The 24,575-nt window shown below is 36.4% G+C and overlaps 1 long non-coding RNA gene across 1 annotated transcript in view; it reads left to right on the plus strand.

The window, feature by feature from the left end:
- Positions 1-3,485: 3,485 nt before the first annotated feature.
- Positions 3,486-24,575, plus strand: part of LOC118555492 (uncharacterized) — a 31,946-nt gene continuing 10,856 nt past the window's right edge. The window contains exons 1-2 of the long non-coding RNA XR_013443009.1: positions 3,486-3,565; positions 17,064-17,166. This is a non-coding gene — a long non-coding RNA (uncharacterized LOC118555492). The remainder of the gene's footprint in view (positions 3,566-17,063; positions 17,167-24,575) is intronic.

Genomic DNA, 24,575 nt, shown 5'->3' on the forward strand with positions numbered 1-24,575 from the left:
TGGATCAATTTTTCATTAAATTCTTTAAACCATTTCAATACTGTCTTGGTACAAAACCAACTGCCCTTCTTAATATTTGCCAGAAGATGGCGCTATACTAATAAACTAAGATCTCTCTATATTTTAGGAATTGCAGATAAATTTTGTCCAAGTATTAAAATCAAAACAATTCCGAGGGCTTGACAAATAAATCTCTAATGATATGCTCACCTTATCTTTAATGCCTGTATCTTAAAATGATAAGTTTTCTATGTATTTGTAGGGAAGGCCTTAGCATATTTTACTCAGTATAATTTTTTTTTTCTTACATTTTCATTCTTCTTCCTTTTCAAGTTATAAGATAAATTTGGGTATAAAAAGGCAGCTAATTAGTGGATTTTAAAGTTACACTCACACTCACAGGCACAACTACTTCTGTGCTGAGACTGAAAACATTGACTGAAAGAAACCAAAGCCAAAGCTTAACATTGTGATGATTCCATGGGACTAATCACAAAATAGTAGCTTTTGTATTTATAGTTATTTACATTTAACAACAGTCCACTAAAATTTAGCTTAGGGGAATGTTTACACTGTATTTTACTTACATCAGGACTCAGTCATTCATCAGAGGTTCTATAACAGAGCAAGGATTCCTTTAACCACTGCTTTTATTTAATGCCTTTAAATATAGGTGTCTTTTAAAAGGCAGCTAATTTAGTGTAAGCTGAAATGCCTCAATATGTGCTAATAATGGAACCTTTGTTTAGCATAAAAAGTGAACCTTAATAATCCCCTTTCTTTCTGTATTGCTCCTGGCTCCAGAATTTTCTAATGAGTAGTAACAGGAGCTCAGCAACCCAATGTGGTTTCTTAACTTGACAGTAATTGTGTCTAATAAGTAGACCAGAGTATTCAGCAGAAGTTCCATTGAGGTATTCAGTATTACCTAGCTAATTCATACTAAGAACTGGGAAACAAATTGTATGCATTAAGATTGTCCATGAAGCCCTGGTTCAGAAGAAAGAACCATGGAGATAATGTAAAACTTTATTAATGAGCACAAATATCATCAGTAAATGTGTTATTTTGTTGTGTCTTTGGTATGTGCTTTCCGAATCCACATAAATACATAGATCAGCAGTGTCTCACTCCTTTCTTTATAATATGTAGCTCAATAGTTATCACTACCTTTATTGAGTTCCTTCTATGGGCAGAGTGTCTTCCAAATATTCAGAACTGAAGGGCACATTAAAAAAGAAAAAGAAAGCAATGCTTTTTGGTAACAGTCATTTAATTAGGGAGATAGAAAACCATATTCATGCAGAAAATAGCAAAATAGTTTATAGCACTAGGTAATATAGTGTAAAATGATTGTGGGATTAATTAGTGTCTACCTTGATTTTTGATTAATGCTTTTATTAGACTCTGAAGAAAAAATCTAAATATGTTGTTTCATACTCATCACAGTCCTACTATGTAGGTATTATTATCTCCCCTTTTTGATAAATGAGGACACTAAGTCGTCCAGAGGCTGACTGATTTTCCCACTCACACAGCTAATAGGCCATGGGACAGGATGCGGACTCATCTGCTCTATGTCCGGAGCTAGAGCTCTCTCCAACATGCCAGACCCTTTCAGTGCACGCCTGGCACCCAGCTTAGCCCCACACTCATTTTGTCTGCCTCCTAATGTGAAATTTTAGGTCACCTGTCTTTACTCTCTTCAAATAAAAATCCCACAGAAGATTTTTCGGCGTCAAAGTTGAGATTGATTTCTGTGATTCATTTGTCACTGTGAAAAGAGATTAGAGATGAAAGAAAAGTGACTCATAGGGTGGCTCATGTTCACTGCTGCATGACAGGCAGCTTCTAGAACAGAAAAACAGACTTTTCCTTTCCTTTGGGGGTAAGCAGCACAAGGACATTTCATTCAGAGAAGCTGATGAAATTTTGCTTTAAATTGGATACCCTATTTCTCCCAGGATCACTGTACAGTAATATTCCTATGTCCATAAAGTTTCAAGTTCATTCTCTTTTCGCAACTGTTTACACTGTGTACTTCTCTTCTAATAATTTTCACAAAATTATCTTATGTATTTAGGCCTTTAGAAAAGAGAAGTTGCTTTCTGAAAGCTCCAAAAGCAGAACAGTTAAATATTCCTTCATGCAATTTGTCCCATTCCCTCTCAACCTACTGCTTTGATTGGTTTGTTCTAAATTGTCCTCAGATTGTCTATGTGCTTTGAAACTCTTTAGAATTTATTACTTTGCTAACTATAAAAAAAAAGAGGGATGCCTGGGTGGCTCAGTCGGTTAAGTACCCGCCTTCTGCTCAGGTCATGATCCCGGGGTGGGGGTGGGGGGCTGCTTAGCAGGGGGGAGTCATCTTCTCCTTCTGCCTCTCCCCACCTCTCCCCTCTCATGCTGTCCCTATTGTGCTCTCTCTCTCAAATAAATAAATAAAATCTTTTTTAAAAAAGGATACATCTTTCCTAGAAAGTGTTTTGCCTTATTTGCACTTAGATTACTGATTTTGATTCCTGGTTTTTAGTAAATGGAGCCCAAAACAGTCTGGGGTAATAATTCATGATTACCCTAGAAATTTCATCTCTAAGTCATTGATAAAACTATTTATTAATCAAGCTCTAGTCAACAATGCAGAGGCTTTGTGAGTTATAAATAAATCTATACTGGAAGACAGTATCACAGAGGCATTGAAATATGCCCTTGGAGTAAGACAAACCTGCGCAGGAATTGCAGTGAAAGCTTGGATAAGTTACCTAAATTCCCTCAGCTTTGATTTCTTCTGACTTGTTTCTTCAAAAGCTTCTCATAAGAATTAAATGAAATCACATATGCGTGTGTATTATATGTTTATATATACATATATTTATTTATTTTTAAAGATTTTATTTATTTGAGAAAAAGAGAGATGAGCAAGAGAGAGAGAGAGCATGAGCGGGGAGAGGGGCAAAGGGGGGAGGGAGAAGCTGACTCTCAGCTGAGATGAAAGAAAAGTGACTCATAGGATCCATCCCAGGCTCCATCCCGGGACCGCAGGATCATGACCTCAGCCAAAGGCAGAGGCTTAAGTGACTGAGCCACCCAGGTGCCCCTATATACTTATGGTATTTAGCATGCTCTCTGGCACTTAGTAAGTCCTTAAGTGGTAATTTAAATTACTATCTCTTGCTTTTCTCTTTCATGGTTTTTAAGCCTTTATTCACAAACCAGACATTTTTTTTCCCCACTCCTTTTGCCAAAGATGTGTTCAGTTTCTTAATTTCAAAGAGAATGACCAATAATCTATTGCCACAATAATGCTGTATAACAAGCAAGTAAAATCCTGTTGGCATACACAATAAGCACTTGTTTTTGTTTACAAGTCCACGGTTTGGTGTTTTTGCTGATCTGGGCTGGGCCGTGCCAGTTTCCACTGTGTCTGTGGTCATCAGCAAATCAGCTGGTGGCTAGCTTGTCTAGGATTCTCTCAGCTGGGTTATCTACTGTCTGGTCCACATGATCTCTCATCCTCCAGCAGACCAGTTTGGGCTGGTTCTTTTTCAAGAAACAGCATGAGGAGGTATGTAAGATTTTTAACAGTTCCAAGTTCTCTTGGAACTGGCACACGGTCACCTCTGCTTTATTCTTCTGGCCAAAGTGTCTACCTTCTAAAGGAAGGAGCTGCAGAGTTATACGGCAAAAGATGTGGATATAGGAAAAGGTGGAGAATGTTTTTTTGTTTTGTTTTTGTCTTTTTTTACAATTAACCTATCATAAAGACAAGCTGGCTAAGAGAAAAAGAGACTTCAAAAACCTGCTAATCTGTTTTTGGCCGTTTTTATATCTGTTGCTTTCCACTTCTCATGATTTTTACGTTCGTAGCTGGTATCAGTGCAAAATACTCTTTTATACAAATAATAATAATAGCTGGCCATTATTGACTATATACTAAGTGCCAGGCATATTGGTATTTTGCATTCCCTTTCTTATTTAAATTTCATAATTACCCTTCAAGGAAGATACTATTATTATTTTATTATTATCATCTCTATCTTGGAGGATAGAGAACTTTAGAGAAATAATTTATTCATGGTCAGGATGCTAATAAGCAGCAGAGCCAGAATCTGAATTCACGCTGGTTGGAGTATAGAATTTGTATTGCAATACTGCCTTTCTCCCCTCTTCCATCAATCCTGTTTATTGATTCTGGAATGCGTTAGCCAAAATAAAGAAACAAACACTGACCACTTAGGTGGTTTTTACTTCGTATTAAATACAGATGAATTAATTCATGCCAGAAGCTATGGTTTTGAGACATAGCTCTTTTATATATAATTATTACTACAAGAGGCAAGCTAGAGAATACCGTGGAGGTTCCTTTTCCACCTGCAGTGTAGCAGAACTTAACCCTTTCAGAGCCTATATTCTAATTGGTGGCCATGTTCCCATAGCAGAATGAACCAATTAACTAAGTTTCCAACCAGCTTCTTGCTAAAATGTCAAGACTAAAACAGGATTCATTTAAAAGGCATACAATAATAAATGGGGTCCATTTAAAACAAGACACCCTAGGCTGTATTCCTAATTAGAAGATTGAAATGATCTCTATTCCAGAAATTGTAACATGTTCTCAGTATTTGTGTAGTTTTATTAGATGTTCTGATGTCTAATATCACCTGAGTCACTGAGACATTTTTTGGAAAGTTTTCTACTACATGAAATAACCTTCACACAGAATAAAACTAATTGGCTTGGATGCATATGAACTATACAAATTGACAGGATAACTGTTAACCTAGGTCTCTCACAAACCTCAACATCATCCTTGGTTTCTCTCTTCCTTCTGCTTCCGTCATTCCCACTTCTGCCCCCTCCCCCTGCCAATTTTCCAGTATACGCTTGCAAATCTGTAGATGAAATCTTTTCCATTTTCCCTCTTCTCTCCATGGTCCCTGCCTGCCACTGCCCTGGTCCTGACTCGTCATCTTTCTTTTGGAATGCAGAACAGCCTTCTAATATATTTTCTTACCGTTAGTGTCTGTTTCATCCACACTGATTCCAGTTAACATTTCAAGATAAATATCCCAAAATTCTTTATTTTAACATGGCCTTAAGTACTCTTATTATTGATTACCCTCACCTCTGTAGAATTGTCTTTCAGATTATTGGATGTCTTGGAGAGATCTGTATGTCTGATGGAAAAATCTCCATCTCATGCCAATCATTGTTGGGTGACAATTGGACAGGGCTGGGGATGTAGAGCTAGGAAAGGGAAGAATGGCCTGACATGTCACTCTAATCATCGGTACAGGGTATTGACTGCTGCTTACAATTTTGATCAGGTGTACAGGGTATTGATGAAGGGATCAGATGACTACTGTAGATTAGGGAAGCTGGAGACTAAATGTAGGGAAATAGGTTAACATTTGGAAGGCAAGTACCAGAAAATGTAGTTCTATGCAGGAATCATGCAATGGTCTGGGATGGGTCAGGTAGAGAGGCACTAGGTGGTCAGTACTAAAGCTGAGCTTCCCAAAACCACAATGAAGAGTTAGGAATCTCTCTAAAGATCACAGGAAAGGTGTAGGGAGCTGGTGCTAAATGATGCTGGATGGTACTGTGCTGTTGTGTGAGCAGGTCTCCATTCATCACTGGCTTCTTAGGGTGGTTCACTCACAGATTCTTCCTCTCTGATTTCAGTCGAAGAGAATTGTATGTGGAATTTCTTTCCCATTCTTATTGGGCTGAGCCCCATTGGGCTTAACTTCATAGAAAATGACAGAAAGCAGAGGAAAAAACATGATGCGAAGAAGTTATTTAAATGATCATTATATGTGAAAAATGCTCAAGCTTAATAGTAAACAAAGAACTATAATTTGAAATGAGGTAAATTTTTATTGATAAAATTGACAAATATGAAAATATACTCGATGTTGCTAAGAATGGGTGCAGGTATAGATTTCCTGTGAGTTTTGAAGAGAATTCCTAACTATCCTTTGAAATTTTGGGGAGCCCAGGCTGTAGTATTGGTGATGATTTTGGTGCAAAATGTTAGAATTTGGTTTGGTGATATATATTTGAAGCTTAAAAATATTTACATTGTTTGACCTATCAATCTACTTCTAATAATTTTTCCTACCAAAATCATTGAAGATGTTTCCAAATATGTACAAATAAGCATCTTGGACAAAATTTTATAAATTTTGGGAAATAGCTTAAATATACGGCAATATGGAGTTGGCTAAGCAAATGCTGGTCCGCTGATGCAGCAGACACCCATTAAAACTTATGCTATAGAATATTTAATAACATGGGCAAAATAATCATGATGTTTTATTATGAATATAACAGCACATTAAACAACTGTGTTTCTGTAGAAATTCAAATGTGTATGTATATACATGAAGAATCCTGTTAGGCTATAAACAAAAATGCTCTTAGTGATTATCATTGAGGGTGAGATTACTAAGGTTATTTGTTTTCTTTGTGTTCTTATACTTTAAGACATTCTTTAATGTTTATTTTGCAATCAGAATAAAACCTATACATTTTATTTTTTTAAAAGTGTTGACTAATATGTTTTATATTTGCTCTTATTATTGAAATATGCATTTTTTTTCCTTTTTGTTGGTGCTTATCTAGGGATGATTTCTATGAGGTCCATATTAGTTTAAAATATATCTATATGTTGCTAGTACTTATGTGAATGAAGTGTCACTATTAACACAATACATTTTAGCAGCATTAGCACATAACACTTACTTAAATAGTAACATTATATTGGGAATTCTTCACAGAACAACAAAGATATGGCAAGGAAAGGCAAGGGAAGAGAGGCTACAAAGGGAGTCATAATCACTCGGCCGACGGCTTCTTAAGCTAACCTCCCAAGTCTCCCATCAATATCTGAAAAATCAATTTTCTTCTCTCAGATTTCTTCCCAGTCTTAAAGCTAAGGCTAGCTTTAAACTGGATGAGTTTGAGGTTTGGGGGGATTACTCTATCAGGATAAGTTTATTGAGGTGGTGATATGTGAAATTTTGCAAAAATATATGGGTAAACTTACAACTCAAAAACTAGGTAAAAATGTTTGATGTTTATTAATTTCATGAAAGAGAGGTTATTTCACACCTCTGTTTATGCTATTAAAGTATTCATACAGGTAAAGTATCTGAAATACTTGCAGTCCTTTGCAGAACATTCCATTCAAGTGACATCTCTATGCCTCTAGAGAAGCTTTATCTACCAAGAAACAATAGCAAGGTAATTTTATCAGGTTGTGATTATAGTTTCATCTGTGGGTGTATCAGGCTTTGAAACAAGGTCCAATCTGATCTTGCAGAGAATGCACATTTGCTTGCAGCACTGCTTTTGGGGGTTTATAAGAGGAATCTGGAGCTCAGAATGTGAGATTTGGAAGCAGCGAGAGATAGCACGGTAGCTGAGAATGCTGTTAAGCATTACTGACAGTTAAGAGCCAGTTAAGAAAGTTTCAAGATAACTATCAGATATGCAAAGCCATAGAAGCCACAGCTATTGATGGTACCTTGATATCAAAATATTTTGAAATAGATTTGAGATCCAAGCTTGTATTTCTTTGAAATTCTATCTGGTTTAAATTACTCTTTTGAAAAGGACTTTTTAAAAATAGAGAGGTCAAATTAATAGAAGTAAACTCCGAAACAGGTTAAACCAAAGTATAACTGAACATTATTATCAAATTGAAGTCAAAATCCTAACTTGGTACTTAAGAAGGCTTTATTAACTTTTGATAGTGTCTTATCATCCCTGGTTAACTTATCACAATAAAGCATTCAAACATATAATTATGCTAAATACATACAATGCCGGGCAGTTCACTTATTTTTTATTTTTCAATACTAAAACACAGATGAAAGAAAATAAAAATATGTTTTATTCTGAATATATCAAGGTACATATTAATTTTTCTGGAATTTTTTTGAAAACTCCATCATTGAAATGTGATAAATAGGGAAATAATTATGGGTATTTAAACAGATTTTATGGTTAAAATACATATTTTTACATTATATTATAAGTGAACAAACTTTTCTAGATATCTGACCCACTGAAGACATTATACCATGATATTCAAATAAGTCTTTACTTGCGCAGTATTAGAAAGCTAACAAAAAATACCATGTTTGTTCTTACCCACAAGGTAAGATCCAGCAATCCTTCCCAAACTTCTCAAGATCAAGCTATTCTATTACTTGTTGAAGAAGGAAATCATGAACTTCCAGTTTCTTCTTTATCTGGGCCAGTGGCTATTTAATGGAGTCAAAAATTGCAGTGGACTCTAATCAAATAATACAAATTGCTAAAGATTTTATAATGGGGGTCAGAAGTCCTCTCACATTCATTTTCCTTTTTAAGCTATTATATTATATTAGTCTTTACTAGTTAGTGTCCTGCTAACAAGAGCAAAAATTTGTGAGATGAGTATGCATCCAGTAGAGCTGGGCTTAGACAAGCCTCTATGGCCGGCAGCCCTCTCCGTTATTTCAGAGCTTGCTCTACCAAATCAGATGGTCAGCTTTGCCCTGCACTGTCCGTGCTGCTCTCCTGGGCTCTCAGTGCATGCCACATTTCAATATGCTTTGAGGGGCATTGCCATACTCTGTCACCTATCATTCAATTAAAATGTAATCGAATGAGCCACCTGGACTGATAGGGCCTAATAAGTTGCCTATATAGACAGGAAAAGCTTCTAGATAATATTTCATATGTTAGCTGGGAGCAAATGGACAAAATCTTTATTTCATTTGCATAATCATTAATGATTATAATTTTGGAACTTTCAACCCAAAGGTTTGAAAGGTTTGTGGGCTATAGTGAATTTTGAAAATGAAAGTCCTAAAGCATTCAGATCCAAGACTATGAGGCAAGATATTTTCATATATTCATCCATTTAACACATACACACATATATAGATATTAACATAGATACACAGATTTAGTACCCACTGGATTGTCAGGCATGGTGTGACTATCAGAAATGTGTTGGTGAACAAAAACACACTATTGCCTGTAGGAAATTCACTCTCTGGGGGCACGGAGGCATTTATTTGATAACATAATAATGAATATATACAAGTGGGATAAGCGCAATAAAAAACAGCTTAGTGGTGTTAATGAGAGGATATAATTGGGGATTGGACCTAATTAGTTGTGATGACTGAACCCAGAGAAAAAGAATGTATCGATATTAACCAGGCAAAGAAAGGAGCGGGGTGAACATGCTCCAGGCAAAGGCAACAGAAAGGGTGGAGTTTCCTTGAGGAATGTGTGTCTTAATGAATCACCTCCACTTCTTGCTGTCTGAGAGTTAAAGGCAGAGACCAAGGTGGCTGTCCTTTCCATCCCCCAGTTTTTCCAACAATGACACCAACTCTCAGCTCAGTTCCCAAGTCTGTGCTGTAAGACTGAGGGACACAATGGAAAAAACAAAACAAACAAAATCAGCCAAATTATTTGTGAAGTAACTAAGACAGGGAACTAAACACACAATTTGCTAGCTTCTTTAGGTAAATATCTTTAACAATTTAAATCTCTGTAATCTGATGCTGGTTATTTCTGATGATTTAACAGTAAATCAATTAAGTGATGCTCCATAAAAGACTTTTAAACTTATGAAGCGAAGATCCATTCAACCTATATGGAAGTTAAATATTTATCAATAATATCATGATTAGCATAAATCTATTTGGATACTTACTGCTTTGACATTTTTCACATATCAATTTTTTTTGAATAAACAAACGAGTTATAGAGAGAGCATAAAGAAAAAAGGTTCTAGGTCTTTAGTCACAGAAATTTGTTAATTCTCTGGCAACATAGTTTGCTTTATAACTGTCAAATACTTTTTCCCTTTTGAAATAATACTACATCCCAAACAAATAATAGTGGTTACCCTTTCATGTCATACCTGCAACAGCTCCATATCACAACTACAGGTGAGATTCTCCCTGAGTTCAAGTCAGGAAGCAGTGTGTTTCAGAGTCTTGAAGAATAGGTAGATGCTGAAAAAAGAGGAATCAGTAATGATTCTTTAGGTAAGGTAAAGAAGGTAAGGGAAAGAAATAAGAAAAAATAAAATAACATGTCTACTATGGAAATCACTCTGGTGGACAGACAGATGGTGAATCTTCTGGTGAATATATATACATTCACTTCTGTCTATCTACCACTGTGTGTGTGTGTGTGTGTGTGTGTGTGTGTGTGTATCCACTAGAGAGATAAACACACATACATGTACAATTATACGTGTGTGTATATATGTATATGTATATATATATAATTACAGTGAGAAATAACATGGAAGATTGTCAATACTACCTATGTTATCATTACTTGAAGATGGACTTATTATCAAGATAAAAGTGATAAACACAAGTTTTTGCACCCCAGTATATATTTCTCCAAGACTATGAGACTATCTATTCCTTTTAGAAGAAACCTCACATTAGACAACTAGTTTGTGTGGTTTAGTTCTGTGTTCCTAATGAGACAGTCCCATAAAAGTCCTGGCCAACCAGCCTTAAAGAACACCATGTGTGGTAATCACAGCCCAGGCCAGGTGGGGATTCTCATTAAAGGTTAAAAATGTGTTAGAATTATAGTAAATAGTTTTTTGACATATATGCTACAATGGGTCACAAATTTAGATGTCTGTAGGGCTTGGCAAATAATGTAAATGCAGAAGTAGTGTAGGACAATGGTTGTCAAAATGCAGTCCTGGGATCAGGAGCAGAAGCATCAAATAGGGAACTCGTAACTAGTACAAATACTTGGGTTTCACTGAAGACCTAGCAGATCAAAAACTTGAGGTGAGGCCAGCAGAACGTGTTTTAACAAGCTCTGCAGGTAATTCTGACTCATGCTCAAGTTTGAGAAAACCACTGTAGAATAATGGGGAGTTGTGGGCTATAATGAATTTTGAAAATGAAAGTCCTAAAGCATTCAAATCCAAGGTCAACAAACAGAGCTGACCAAAACAAAGTATAAACACCATATAGGAGTGAAGAATGTAACCCATGGTACACCCATTTAAGAAAGAATAGATGTAGGAGTGGTTATGTTATAGTAATGGTTGTGAGGAAGAGTCAAATGCAGGTATACCACACACTGAAAAAGCTGAATTCTTTTTGAAATAAAGATTCATGTTTATAGGGGGCGCCTGGGTGGCTCAGTTGTTAAGCGTCTGCCTTCGGCTCAGGTCATGATCCCAGGGTCCTGGAATCGAGCCCCACATCGGGCTCCCTGCTCCGCGGGAAGCCTGCTTCTCCCTCTCCCACTCCCCCTGCTTGTGTTCCCTCTCTCGCTGTATCTCTCTCTGTCAAATAAATAAAATCTCTAAAAAAAAAAAAAAAAAGATTCATGTTTATAAATTATTAATATATAACATGTAGGAAACAAAAATTTTCACTGAGAATACATCTATAAATGTATAATCAAGACCAGTGTGAGAATGATTCAATATTTGCTTCATGAAGGAGTGGTGTGAGAATTCTTAAGTATTCTTATTATAATTAATACACTTAAATATGTGCAGCATGTGGCAAAACAAAATAACTCGATTTTATTTACTCTGATTCTTCTATCCATGGATCATTGGTTAGAGTGCCATATATACTTGGAGCTCCCTTCACTAAAGGAAAAATTTATAAGAGAGAGGTTCTTGTTTGCCAAGTTTCTGTTGTATCCTATTTTCCAGATTCTTGGCACACTGTTGGTACTCAGTAAATATTTGTTGAATAGATGAAAGTGAAGACAAAGTATTTTAATTTTCCTGCCTACTCACATCCTTTTTTTCTAAAATTATTCTTCCATAACTCGAACTCTGTGTACTGTGGGGCCTAGTTACCACCCTTTCACCATGGCTGATGGACTGTATAACTGCGAGATCAGAATGAATCTGGCCATTTTCTTCTTTGTCCTGGAGATATGGAATTGGGACACCGAGACTTCATGAAACTGTATTTGGCATTTGAACTGGGTGGTACTAGGTTGGCTATTTTCTGTGAATCTTTCAATGGGCAAGTAATGATTGTCTACCTACTATCCCTAGGATGACAAGAATACTTCAGTCAATAAACATGCTTAATTTATTGGGATGTGTAGATTGTTAAAATAATTACATAAATTGGGGCACCTGGGTGGCTCAGTCAGTTAAGCATCTGCCTTTAGCTCAGTCATGATCTCAGGGTCCTAGGATCCAGTCCCACATCAGGCTCCTTGCTCAGAAGGGAGTCTGCTTCTCCCTCTACCCCTCCCCCTGCTCAGGCTCTCTACCTATATATCTCCCTTGTGCATGCATCTTTTCTCTCAAATAAATAAATAATCTAAAAAAATACATAAATAATGTTAAGAAATTAGTGTTGTGAAGAAAATTAAAGCAGAGCAAGGTGATAGATAGCAAAGGGGGGTTATTATTTTAAATTGTCAGGGACTGACTCTAACCTGGTGCCATTTGATCAAAGACTGGCATTCAGTAAGGAGCAAATCTTTTGGCTATCTTGGAGAATAATGACCCAAGCAGGGAAAACAGCAAGCAGGAAAGCTCAAAAGCAAGAAGACCAGTTTGGTTGGACTAATGTGAGTGAGATAAGAGATGAAACTAGAGATAGAGTCAGGAGCCAAATCCTTTGTCAGGATAAGCTCTATGAATTTTTTCTAATGGCACTGTTAAAACTTCTTAAGAGTTTTAAGTAGGGGAGTGATTTATGTTGTCAAAAGATCATCTTGGGTGACAAAGAGTGGAAACAGGGAAACCATTTAAGGTGTTAACGCTGGTCAAGCAGTAAGGTGGTAGTGGATGTGCTGATGGTTAGATTTAAAATATGTTTTGAAAGTAAGCTTAGAGGATTTACTGTTGGTTTGGATATGAGGTATTAAATAAAGAGCAGATTTACTGGGTGAATCTCCTAAGTGAATGTGGTGACCTTTATGGAAATAGGAACACTCGTGGGGGAAGCAAGTTAGTTTGGGGTTATAGTGGCAACAGAATCAAGAGTGTGGTTGTAAGCATCTGAAATTTGGGATTCCTATTAGACATGGAAGTGAATACACTGAGTGGACTTCAGGTTATATGTCTAGAGTTCAGCACAGTGATTGACAAGGGCAGTTTTACTGGATTAGTGGGGACAAGAAGATGTGCAAGGTGAACTCAAGAGTGAATAAGAAGCAAGGAAGTATAAAGACAGCAGATGTAGACAATTGCTACAATGAGGTTTTTTTTTTTTTAAAAAAAAGAGTGGAGAAATAGAGTACAAACTATAAGGGGATTGTAGATCAAAGGTTTTTTTTATTAAGATGGATATTTTAAAATATTGTAACTTAAAGGTATGTATGACTATGGAATGATCTAGCAGAGAGTGGAAAAAATGACACAAAAGAGAGGGTAATTATAGAACTGACATCTTTGAGCAGATGTGAGGGGGAAGTGTTCTAGTCCACTAATGAAGGTGTTGGCCATAGACAGGGAACAATTTCTCTATTATAAGAAGGATGAAAGCAGAGTGTCTGAAGATAGACACAGGTCATTTGGTAGGTATGATGGTAGGGAGAATGTGTAAGTGCTTTTCTGGTTACTTCTACTTTTCAGTGACTATGAGGTAAGGTTCTCCGTTGAGAGTAATATGTGGGAAGGGGTGTTGGAGATTTTGAGAGAGAAGAGGTGCAAAATTATCTTTCAAAGTATATAAGAGTGAGTTAATTAGGGAAATATTTTGTGCATGAAAGAAGAGTGAAGGAAAAATGAATCTGAAATCTAGACAGAAGACCAAATGGTAAAATGGAAATAGAGAGAGTGATTTTGAGTCTAGTCTCACAAAAAGCTCAGCTATTCCTCTTGCCCTTGGGCATGTCTCTTTTCCATAAACCCATCTCTCCTCCCAGCCATTTGTTTGTTTGTTTGTTTTTTTGTATTGTTTTGTGTTGCTGAAGCAAGTTTGAAAACATTATAGTTATTTTTTTAACTATCATTGATTCTTTTTTTATTATTATGTAATGTTAGTCACCATACAGTACATCATTAGTTTTTGATGTAGTGTTCCATGATGCATTGTTTGCATATAACACCCAGTGCTCCATCATTGATTCTTGATGAAAACCCTGTGTAAATATAGAAAGGTATTATTGTGATATACTAACCAACATCTTTTTGATCCTGGGAGTTCCTCCAAAGGCTTTTCCCATTCTGTCAGCAACAGTTATTGTCTCATAAAAGCAGATGACAAAAGAGATAAATTTTTAGTATTAGGATTACTAAATAAAGCCCTGAGGGACACAGAGAATGAAGTTTATGCTATTAGAAGATAATTTTGAAGAACATGAGATCAGTTAGTGTCAGTCTGTTTGTTTTCACTGGCTCAGGAAGATGGAGACAGTTGGGTATAACAGTGCTTCCTTTTATAAGTCATGGAATTCATAAAAATTTATAATATTTGTAGAGGCAGCTAACTGTGGGCATCTCATACCAGGCCATAGCCAGCTATCCTAAGAAATGAGAGGATCAAACCTCATCACACCCGGAACCCATTTACAGCACACGTGTGGTGTGGTACACCCACCAGGAAAACTGGTAGAGCAAAGAGGAGAACACAGACATTGGTGCCTATGCATTAGGGGGTTTAAAAAATTGAGTTACGATTCTTCCACACTTAGGTTTTGGCTTGAATATTGTATTTCTTTTTTTTTAAGGGAGAAAGAGCACTGTATGAATTTATGGAGAGGTGAGACAATCTGGTTTCTTGTTCTTGTTTCCCTCTCCAGCTGCCTCTATTTCAGGATCAGACAACAGAATTTCTCCTTCCTTTCAGGATGCTGGGTATTGATATATACAGTCCTGTGCCACTGGAAGCAGAGAATTGAGAGTTGTAGATAATGTATGAAAGCAGCTAGCCCACGGGCTTGGGATAATATCTGCTTGAGAAATCTGTTGAATGAATTGAATGACTAAAACTTTAATGAGTAGAGTAGCTTAAACATTCTGATTGGGAGTCCTGAATCTTTGGTTTGATTCTATTAACATAGATTTGAGCCTCATCTTGTTGAGTATGGCTTTTTATTTCTGGGTAATTTAAAAGTGTGATTAAATGAAATCATAGAACTATTGAGGATCCAAAAGCAAGTTAATTATTTTAAAGTAGAAATTTCTGGGTCTTTTTTTCCCCGGAAATGTTTTCTCTGCTCTATGAAGTAATTTGGGTGAAAATTATGAACATTAAAAAAGTTAAGTGCACATTGATGTCACTAGCTCTAGAAATAAATTTCCTTCAAGGCCCACAATCAGTGAAGGAGAGCATGAGATTCCCTGAATGACTTATACTGGGTGGCCAGAAGTAAATAATTTCACTTGACTGTATGGGATTTAAGTAAGAAAGAAACATAATTGATTCAATACAATATTGGTCCCAACTTGGGGATGATAGCTCTCCTAAGAATTATAATCTACTTAGTATACAAATTCCTCAGAGGAAGTAGAAAAAAAAAAAAAGAACAAGATTAGCAAGTCAATAGGAAAAAGAAATCTATATATATAATTTTGTATTGATTTTTTCATGGTATGTAAATTAGAAAACTTGACTGACTCTGTATGTGAAAAAATTAAAAAACAAAACTGATAGAGCTTGTGAAGAACATAATTATGATTCCCAGAGGTGTGGGACCCACAGCCAGGGCTCAGATACACATGCTGGTGTAGAGTCAGATGATTATAGGGAGAAAAGGCATAAGTATTTGCATTTGTGGATACATGCAGAAGCTGAAATAAGATTAGATTTTAGGGAAATCTTCAAGATTTGTACATCTTGCTCTTAAAAATATATTCAATTTCTTGAGAAAATTGAGGAAGTTTTTGTCATATTTTCCCATTAATAATCAAAATAAGATGAGACTTACAAATATTTTTATATACAGTCCGCCCAGATAAACTGCAATAACTTAACTGTTTTGCTAAACTGCAAACAATCTGTTGTTGTTTGTCTTGTGTTCTGTTTGTTTAATGTGAAGATGCAGACAGCCTTCTGTTCTTTCGTTTACGGGGTCTCTTAATTCTCTGGCTCTCCTGGCACTGAGTCTTTTTTTTTTTTTCTTTTCTTTTTTTTTCTAAAAGGTAACAGAGTTATAAGTACAAGACATTTATTTCATTTGTTTTAATTTATAAAATCATGCCCATTCTCTAGGCCTTTGGGGGCATGAACTAAATAAGAACATATGGCATAATCTATTATTTTCTCAACTCTGGTTATGTTGTAAGGCATTGTTTAAATGTCAATGAGGAAACCTCGGATTGCTCTCCTTGGAACAGTGATTTCTTGGATAATGTTCACTTAAATTTAATAAAGGGGCATTTTATTTTCTTTAAGTAATCCACCAAGGCCATTGTTTTCAATCTTTTAAGAATAATGGCTGTAATCATTGCATTCACTGCATTCAGAATTCCTTTCTACTCCTGGAAGTCCAACTAACCTAATTAGTCATTGTCATAGGGCATATTGTTTAAAAAAATATCTTTGTAGTGTGTACTGTAAGTAAATTTACAATGTATTCAGATGGCTAACAGTCATAACATTTATTTTTTAGTACTTATAGTCTTAATTCCTAATTTAAAAGAAGTTTAAAAATGTGGCTAGTCAGGGAATATCCTTTTTTTTCAATTTTTTTTTTTTTAAAGATTTTATTTATTTATTTGTCAGAGAGAGAGAGATAGAGAGTGCACAGGCAGGGGGCAGGTAGAGGGAGAAGCAGGCTCCCCGCTGAGCAAGGAGCCAGACATGGGGCTCCATCCCAGGACCCTGGGATCATGACCTGAGCCGAAGGCAAACACTTAACCGACTGAGCCATCCAGGTACCCCAGGGAATATCCTTTTAAAGAATATTATTTTATTCACAATAAGTTTATATTTCCATGAGTAATGTTGACAGAATGGTTACAATTATTTCAGACAGCATAAAAATGACTATGCTGACCATAGAAAGAATGGATAGGTCATGCCAGGCCAAAGTTTCTAAAAGCCAAAAGTTTTTGTTTGTTTGTTTGCTTGTTTTACCAGAAGCCAAATCAGAAAACATGGATTTAAAGTCTACCTAAATGGCCAGCACAAGAGGCAAAAAGGATGTTCCGCTTCTCTGGAGGGTTCTACTTTGATCCTATCAGTAAGTAGTTGAGAACAATTCTGAAACATTGACCACCTTTTCTCAGTTTCTTTCTACTGCTTTCTTCCCAATTTTCTACCGGTGTTTCATATATATACACATGCGCATGCACATCCTGCCAGGTTACTACTCTCTGATGGTAGGGTGGGTGAATAATTGCTTTCTCTACCAATTTACATCTTGGCTTTTATTAACATTTTTATCTGAAAAGTTTTGCTGAACCTCATAATGCTCATATGTTAGAGATTTGCACCTATTTTGGCTGGAAACATTTAATGTCATCAAGAATCTCACATGTATTAGATTTACATTATTCTTCCTTTGCTTTTTTGGATAGGACCAAATGGCCTATTAAAAATCTTTTTTTTTTTTTTTTAAAGATTTTATTTATTTGAGAGAGAAAGAGTGTGAGAGAGAGCACAAGCAGGGGGAGCGGCAGAGGGAGAGGGAGAGGCAGGCTTCCCACTGAGCAGGGAGCCCGATGCGGGGCTCCATCCCAGGACCCCGAGATCATGACTTGAGCCAAAGGCAGACGCTTAACCAACTGAACCACCCAGGCCTATTAAAAATCTTTGAAGAGATCCTATAGTTGGAGAAAACTCCATGTCATATACTATTAACATAGAGCATGTCAAGAACTGTGATACAACTTGGCTAAATAGAGCATCAACCCCTTGAATATTGCCCTACAGACATTTTTCTCATTTCATAACCAGGACTATTAACATTCATAAAATAAAATTTGGTTGAAGTTAGGAGATCAAAATAGCAAAGAAAATATAAGGATATTTTTTTCCAAAGAAACTGGAATAGATGTTTACTATTTTTAGTGGTTCATCTGTGTTTTTTAATTTCTCACTAATGAATTTTAATCTATTTATTTGGAAAATAGATTTCATGAGAGATCACGACCCTATCTAACATTTAATAATGGATTTCCTGTAGGCTCAAAAGATTTTATACCTAAAGAGATATTTGCCCAATATTTCACAACAAAAAGAGATCCACGTGCTGATGCTTTACCAAGCACTCTCCTTAAGCCAGATCTCCTTCTTGGGCTCCAGATCCTTGCTGATCATTTCAACTTGTCCATTACATGGAGAACTAACACTCAATAAATCAACAGTGGAGCTAATCATCTTCTTGAATCTGCTCTTAGTCTTGTATTCCCCGTCTAATAAAATATGCACTTAACTTCTTCCTACCATACCATGATAAAAAAGTTAACGGTGCTGTTCTATCTCACCATGCTATGGCTCTTTGAAACCCGTTTGTATTGAAATAATACAGGTCTTTTTGCCTCTGTAGTTAGTTCCTTGTGCCTTTTATATAATTCTGATTTTATCAGTATTCATTATGTGCCATCATTTGCTGTGTTGCCTCTGAACATTGGCTTCCAATGACTCCCTCAGCAGTGGTTGCTGTATTTCATTGATGACCATGATAAGTGTTAGTCTTACCCAGAGTATGCAAGTTAAATCAGAATAATCATTTCCTGTTAAATTTATCATGCAAAATTTTGTAGCCTAAAAGTAGAATAACACATCTTTCAACTATGTTATTCTTTGGCTGTAATCATTGCATTCACTGCATTTCTAGAAGGTGATCTTTCAGTGTTAACTGCTTCTCCTCCTTCCACATACTGTCTCCTAGATAGGAGCAGTGACCCGTGGGCAGGATAGGCAAGAGACTCACGGACAGAGCAAGAGTAGTATCATTAGTTCGAAGAATATCCATCCCTGTCTGGCATAGCTTAAGACTGGCCCAGGAGATTATAATATTACTACACTGATCAGAAAAGAGAGGACCATTCAGAAAGATTGGTGTTGTAAGCAAGAGTCTTCTAAAGCTTTCACGGGAGATGGCACCTGACATATACCACAAAGCCTGCTAAGGGGGTGGAGTGTTGTGTAGCCGCACTCCTGCAGACTCTAAGCCAAGGTTGAGCAATGACCCAGTGAGACTGAAAAAAAGACCCAGAGATGGAGAAGGGGACGTCGGATTAATGCAGGAACTAATGTACAGGGTGTCTGGGAAAGGCAGACTGGATGAAGCATCTGCTGCTGGAATCTACATGCAGCAAGCTTCATAGGATAGCTACTAGCCTAGCAACTCTCTGTAGCTTTCCCCCTCCTTTCACAGCCAACATTCCAAGATCAAAGCCCACTACCTAGACATTCTGTGTTACCAATGAGATGCCCCAGGTTGGCCACCCCTGAAGCCCCTGACTTGAAACATTGAACAACATGTTTTTCTACATATCTTGTTTGCAGGAAATAACAGAGAGAGAATGAGATCTGTACATTCTCCAGATAATGATTAACAGGGGCATTCAGAGTGTGCCTGTATAAACCAGCCATCTGCCACTTATCATTCAGTTGATCTCCCTGGCTATCAGCAGCAAGGGCACACATAGTAAAAGTCACCTACCACCAACGCTGGCACCATTTTGTGCTACAGACTAGAGGTAGCACTATGGTTGGAACAAGGGGAAGGGTTAATGCATGGGCCCATACATATGACTCAATGACAAGGGTCAGTGGTTTTCTATCAGTAGCCAGAACCCTGAACTCACTCTATGTCCAATATGAGTGAAAGTCGCTCAAGTCAGTGTGGTGGTTCAGTTTTCTGAGATCCTGCAAAAGCAATACCTTGCTGAGCAACTGGAGCAATCTTCTTGCTAGACTGTCTTCCCAGACCTGGAGCTCAACCGTGAAGAACTGGGAAGACTACGTAGGTTGAGTGAGTCTGCTCCTTGGGGCATCCAGTTGAGCCCATGTACCAGATAGAGTGTCAGAGAATGCCCCAAGTAGAGAAATGGGCACCAGGGCTCATCTGGCCCCCTGTCTGGCCTATGGGACTTTGCCCAGATGGCATTATAGGCCATGGACCATCCCAGGGACAGGATGACTTAGAACATTTTGAAGAAAGCTCTTAGAGGCATGCATCCTCTGAGGTGGACAGCCTAGGGCAGAGGCCCCACTTGTCTAGGTCTAAAGGCAGTACTGGGTCAGCCCTTTAGTTAAAAATACCCAGGACATCAAACTTTCAAAGTGGTTGAATAGAATAATTTTGTTAAATGGAGATAAACCAAGCTGAATTAAGTGTGAATGGTAATTTTTGAGTATTCAATGTCAGATACTTAGGTATTCACAATAATTTAAGAATTAATTAAGCTGTATATATGAACATACAAATTGTCCCTTTTACCTGAAGCTTTGTAAATTTGTGACATTGTCTCCTGAAGGGAAGGAAAGAAAGAACACCAAGGGATATTATGTGTGAAGACATGTTTTCCCTCCATAATATTACCTGCAAAGGTTATATGGCATGACACATAACATTCATGTATTCATCCTAAGTAAATGCCCTTGAGATTGAAGAAATAAGAAAAAAGTTCTAGTATTCCTAAATTTGTGCAACAAATATGTAGTTATATTATCCATGTGAGCCCTATATTTTCAGAAGTTTCAAGGAGCTTCAGTCATCCAGAACCATTCATAACTCCTTTCAATGGCCATTTGTCTCTATATACTGGCATAATTATTTGTTAATGTTACTAAAACAATTTTACAAAACTCTTGATTTTTAATCATTTCTTTAATATTAGAGATTGCATGCTGCAAAGTAAGAAAACTTCTCATAATTTACAATATGACTAAAGTATAAAACTTTTCTAATTTAAAGTCTTTCAATTTTAGAAAAATGGAGGAGTCTGAAATCTTTAGTTAACTTTGAAATACAGGGTTTCTTGGGTTTGTAGTTAACATTCAAATAATCTGAAGTCACATAAATCCTGCATCTGTAAAATTCCACTAAAAGAACTGGCAAAAGTGAAAAGTTCAGCAAATCCAATTAAATACTGCTAACAGACCCAAACTGACACAAGACAAACAAAAATATATCTAGGCACTGATAGATATTTTAAATGTTAAACCTCCTCAGCCCTGGTTGAAGAGGATAAATTGAGTGAAATTGGGGGTGTATTTGGCCATAGATTAAGATGAACTGAAATTTTCAAGGTGACTAACTCCTCAGTCTAAATGAATTTGATGCTTGTAAGAAGTTGTTGAGAAAATCTGACTCACTCTAGTGGTCTCTTGAAACCTTAAAAAATATTACAAAAACTCTACCCAGTACCCCTGAGATATGCAATATAAATGTCTATAGAAAATGTAAGCAAATAACTGGCAGTGATTATGAATTAGAAAATACAAGAAACTTTTCACGTAAAGGAATTACCCCATTAAATAATTACTGAGCTCAAGAAAGGAGCAACACTCCTGGACCCGCACCTGTTGGTTATATATCCAGAGAGCTAATTCATCAGGAAATTTTCTAAATATATTTTTATTAGTAAAACTTAAGTTCCCTAACCGTTACATGGTAACCCAGAAGATGGGAAATACATAAAAATGAACTAATTTAGCCTGCTACAATAACATTCCAGTTTGAGTATGTAGACTGTTTATTTTAGCATGCTTAACCCTTTTGGAATTAATCTCCAACTCTTCAGTTAAAGGATATGAAAGTAAGTAAAAATGGAAAAGTCTAAGGAAGATAAAAATAAAGACTGATTCACCATTAAAAAATCACTGAAAATATAGATTGTTATTTTGGCTATCCATTATTAGTAATTATAGTAAACTGAACACCTAAATAGAACAGCATGAGCTCTAAACATGGCGGAAGAATCAAAGACTTTAAAACACCTCAGCTTAAGGAAGAGAAAAATAAATAATAGGAATGATTTTTCCTTCTTCCTGTTCTTCTTTTTCTAAAATATTTCTACCATGAGGGGTAATGAGAATAATAAAATTGAGATAAAACACTCTATTCCAGATTGGTTTTGACCGATGGAGAAGTGGAATAAAATTAAAACACTCGACACTGGGATCCATTCCTCTCTTATCCTACACCTCTTAAGTCCTCTCATACCTCTTTATGAATATTTTTAAAAGGTTTTTCTCATACATTAAACTTCCATGAGAATTTTAGGAAGTATTAAGAATATCGGTGATATTGTAAGCCTGAATTTCTTAAACTCAGTCCTATTGACATTTAGGGCCAGATAAGTCTTTGCTGTGGAACTGTCCTGTGCATCTTAAGATGATATTTTTTTTTTTTAAGATTTTATTTACTTATGTGAGAGAGAGAGAGAAAGAGAGAGAGAGAGCATGAGAGGGGAGAGGGTCAGAGGGAGAAGCATACTCCCTGCTGAGCAGGGAGCCCGATGTGGGACTCGATCCTGGGACTCCAGGATCATGACCTGAGCTGAAGGCAGTTGCTTAACCAACTGAACCACCCAGGCACCTTTTTTTTTTTTTTTAAAGATTTTATTTATTTATGTGGCATCTTAAGATGATTAATGGCATCCCTAGATTCTTCTACTCACTAGACACCAGTAGCACATCTATTCCCCATTGTGACAACCAAAAATGTCCCAAGACATTGCCAAATGTCCCCTAACTGGCAAAATGACTCCTAGTTGGGAACCAAGGCTATAAAGTATACATGATACAGGATTTAAAATTTTCTTGTCAACAGGTAGAAACTGAGGGGTTTTTCTGCTTTATCAGAAAAACAAACATCTTAATAGGTAGGAAGAGACAAAGAATGACATGATTGCATACATTTCACTGCTTATGTCTGTATAGCACAGAAGAATTTGAACACTGCATCAACAAACGCATATTATTTAATCCAACAGATATGATCCTGCATACTATAGTTGTTTGTTTCTTGTTGAATTGGAATTAGTTGCTAGAATTTAAAATTGAAATTATTTCACTAAAATACCTCGATTATGACTTCTGAAAAATCAGAAGTTCTAGCAAATTATCCTTAATTCCCCTAAATATAATTCTCTGGATGTTGCCTTCTTTGGATACGACATGTGCCCTCTATTTTATCACAAATTTTAATTCACAATACATTATCTACGTAGTCCCTATAATCATTTGTAATCTAGTCTTTAATCAAAGCCAAATTAACTTTAAGGAATGAATTATAAGCTCCAAAAATTAGGAAGAAAAGGAGAAGCATTAGTGGAGAAGGGCTCTTGGTGAGAGGAGAAGAAAGGGATGATTTCTTATTTTCTTCAGTGTAATGTACCTGGGCATTAGGTATTATTATAGCTCTCTAGCATATTAGCTTATTAGGAAATCTTTTGAGCTTTTTTTTTTTTTAAGATCTTATTTATTCATTAGAGAGAGGGAGAGCGCATGCACAAGTTGGGGGGGGGAGTGGCAGGCAGAGGGAGAGGGGGAAGCAGGCTCCCCACTGAGCAGGGAGCTAATGTAGGGCTTGATCCCAGGACCCTGATCATGACCTGAGCCAAAGGCAGACACTTAACCAACTGAGCCACCCAGGAGCCCCTCTTTTGGGCTTTTCAATAACTCTTTATTTTTAAACTTGTGGTAGAATAACCAAAACAGTATACAGTGGGCTGCAATCATAATACTGAAAAGATCAGATGAATAAGCCGTGGGCAAGAGTCACATTTTAGAGGACTTTATCTTTGTCAAATAAAAAGAAACTATGGACCAATCCTTTCACATCACTCAAGGGAACTATTTCTCTCTGAAAAATTAATAATGAAGATTTATACTATGAATGTATATTCTCTAGTAAAGAATATGGTATAAATCACCACCAGCAATAGGTTGTCTGCTTTTATTTTATTTATTTTTTTATTTTATATGGCAATTGTGGAAAATTGTGCTTAAATAATATACTCTCTCTAGGACTCTTTTGAAACTAATCACAGGTGTTGGTATTGAGGTGAGTGTAGAGTAGATAGAGAAGTTTAGAGTTCAATTTCTTAGTACTACTCTGAAAAACTGCCTTCTGAGTCATAATAAACAATGATCTTTTATTGACTCAAGTTGAGACAGGGTGGTTCCATATAAGCATGAAATGGTACTTAGAGAAATTTTAAAAATGGATCCAAGAATTCTGAGAAAAGAATTCTTTGTCCAGGAGTGGTGACTCTGGTGTAACTTTTAAAATAAATATAAGTTCTTATCTATAAACTACATATTAATCATCCTTGGACATATTTTACTTTTGATTTAGCAGATGCCTGTCCTGCTTCAGAAAAGAAAGCCAAATAAGGTGCTATTTGAAATTACTTCAAAAATACCTTGTTATTTGCATCTAGTTATGAAATGTAAGCAAATAAAAGATAGTTTGGAATGTTTCAAAATGTTAATACTTTCAAATCATTTGAAGGCAAAGGTAGTCATTTATAGTTGGAAAACCATTAACTCAATGAGCAAATATTTAAAGTAAAACCATTGTTTACCAACCATTAGCTTTTTGCTTTAGTTGTCTTAATCAAACAGCCATTGGGAATAACCCCTGTAACTTTTAGTGAGGAGAAGAAGGTATTATAGCTCCTTTTTGGG

The sequence above is a fragment of the Halichoerus grypus genome, chromosome 12 (genome assembly GCF_964656455.1).
Source record: "Halichoerus grypus chromosome 12, mHalGry1.hap1.1, whole genome shotgun sequence".
In the NCBI taxonomy this organism is placed as follows: domain Eukaryota; kingdom Metazoa; phylum Chordata; class Mammalia; order Carnivora; family Phocidae; genus Halichoerus; species Halichoerus grypus.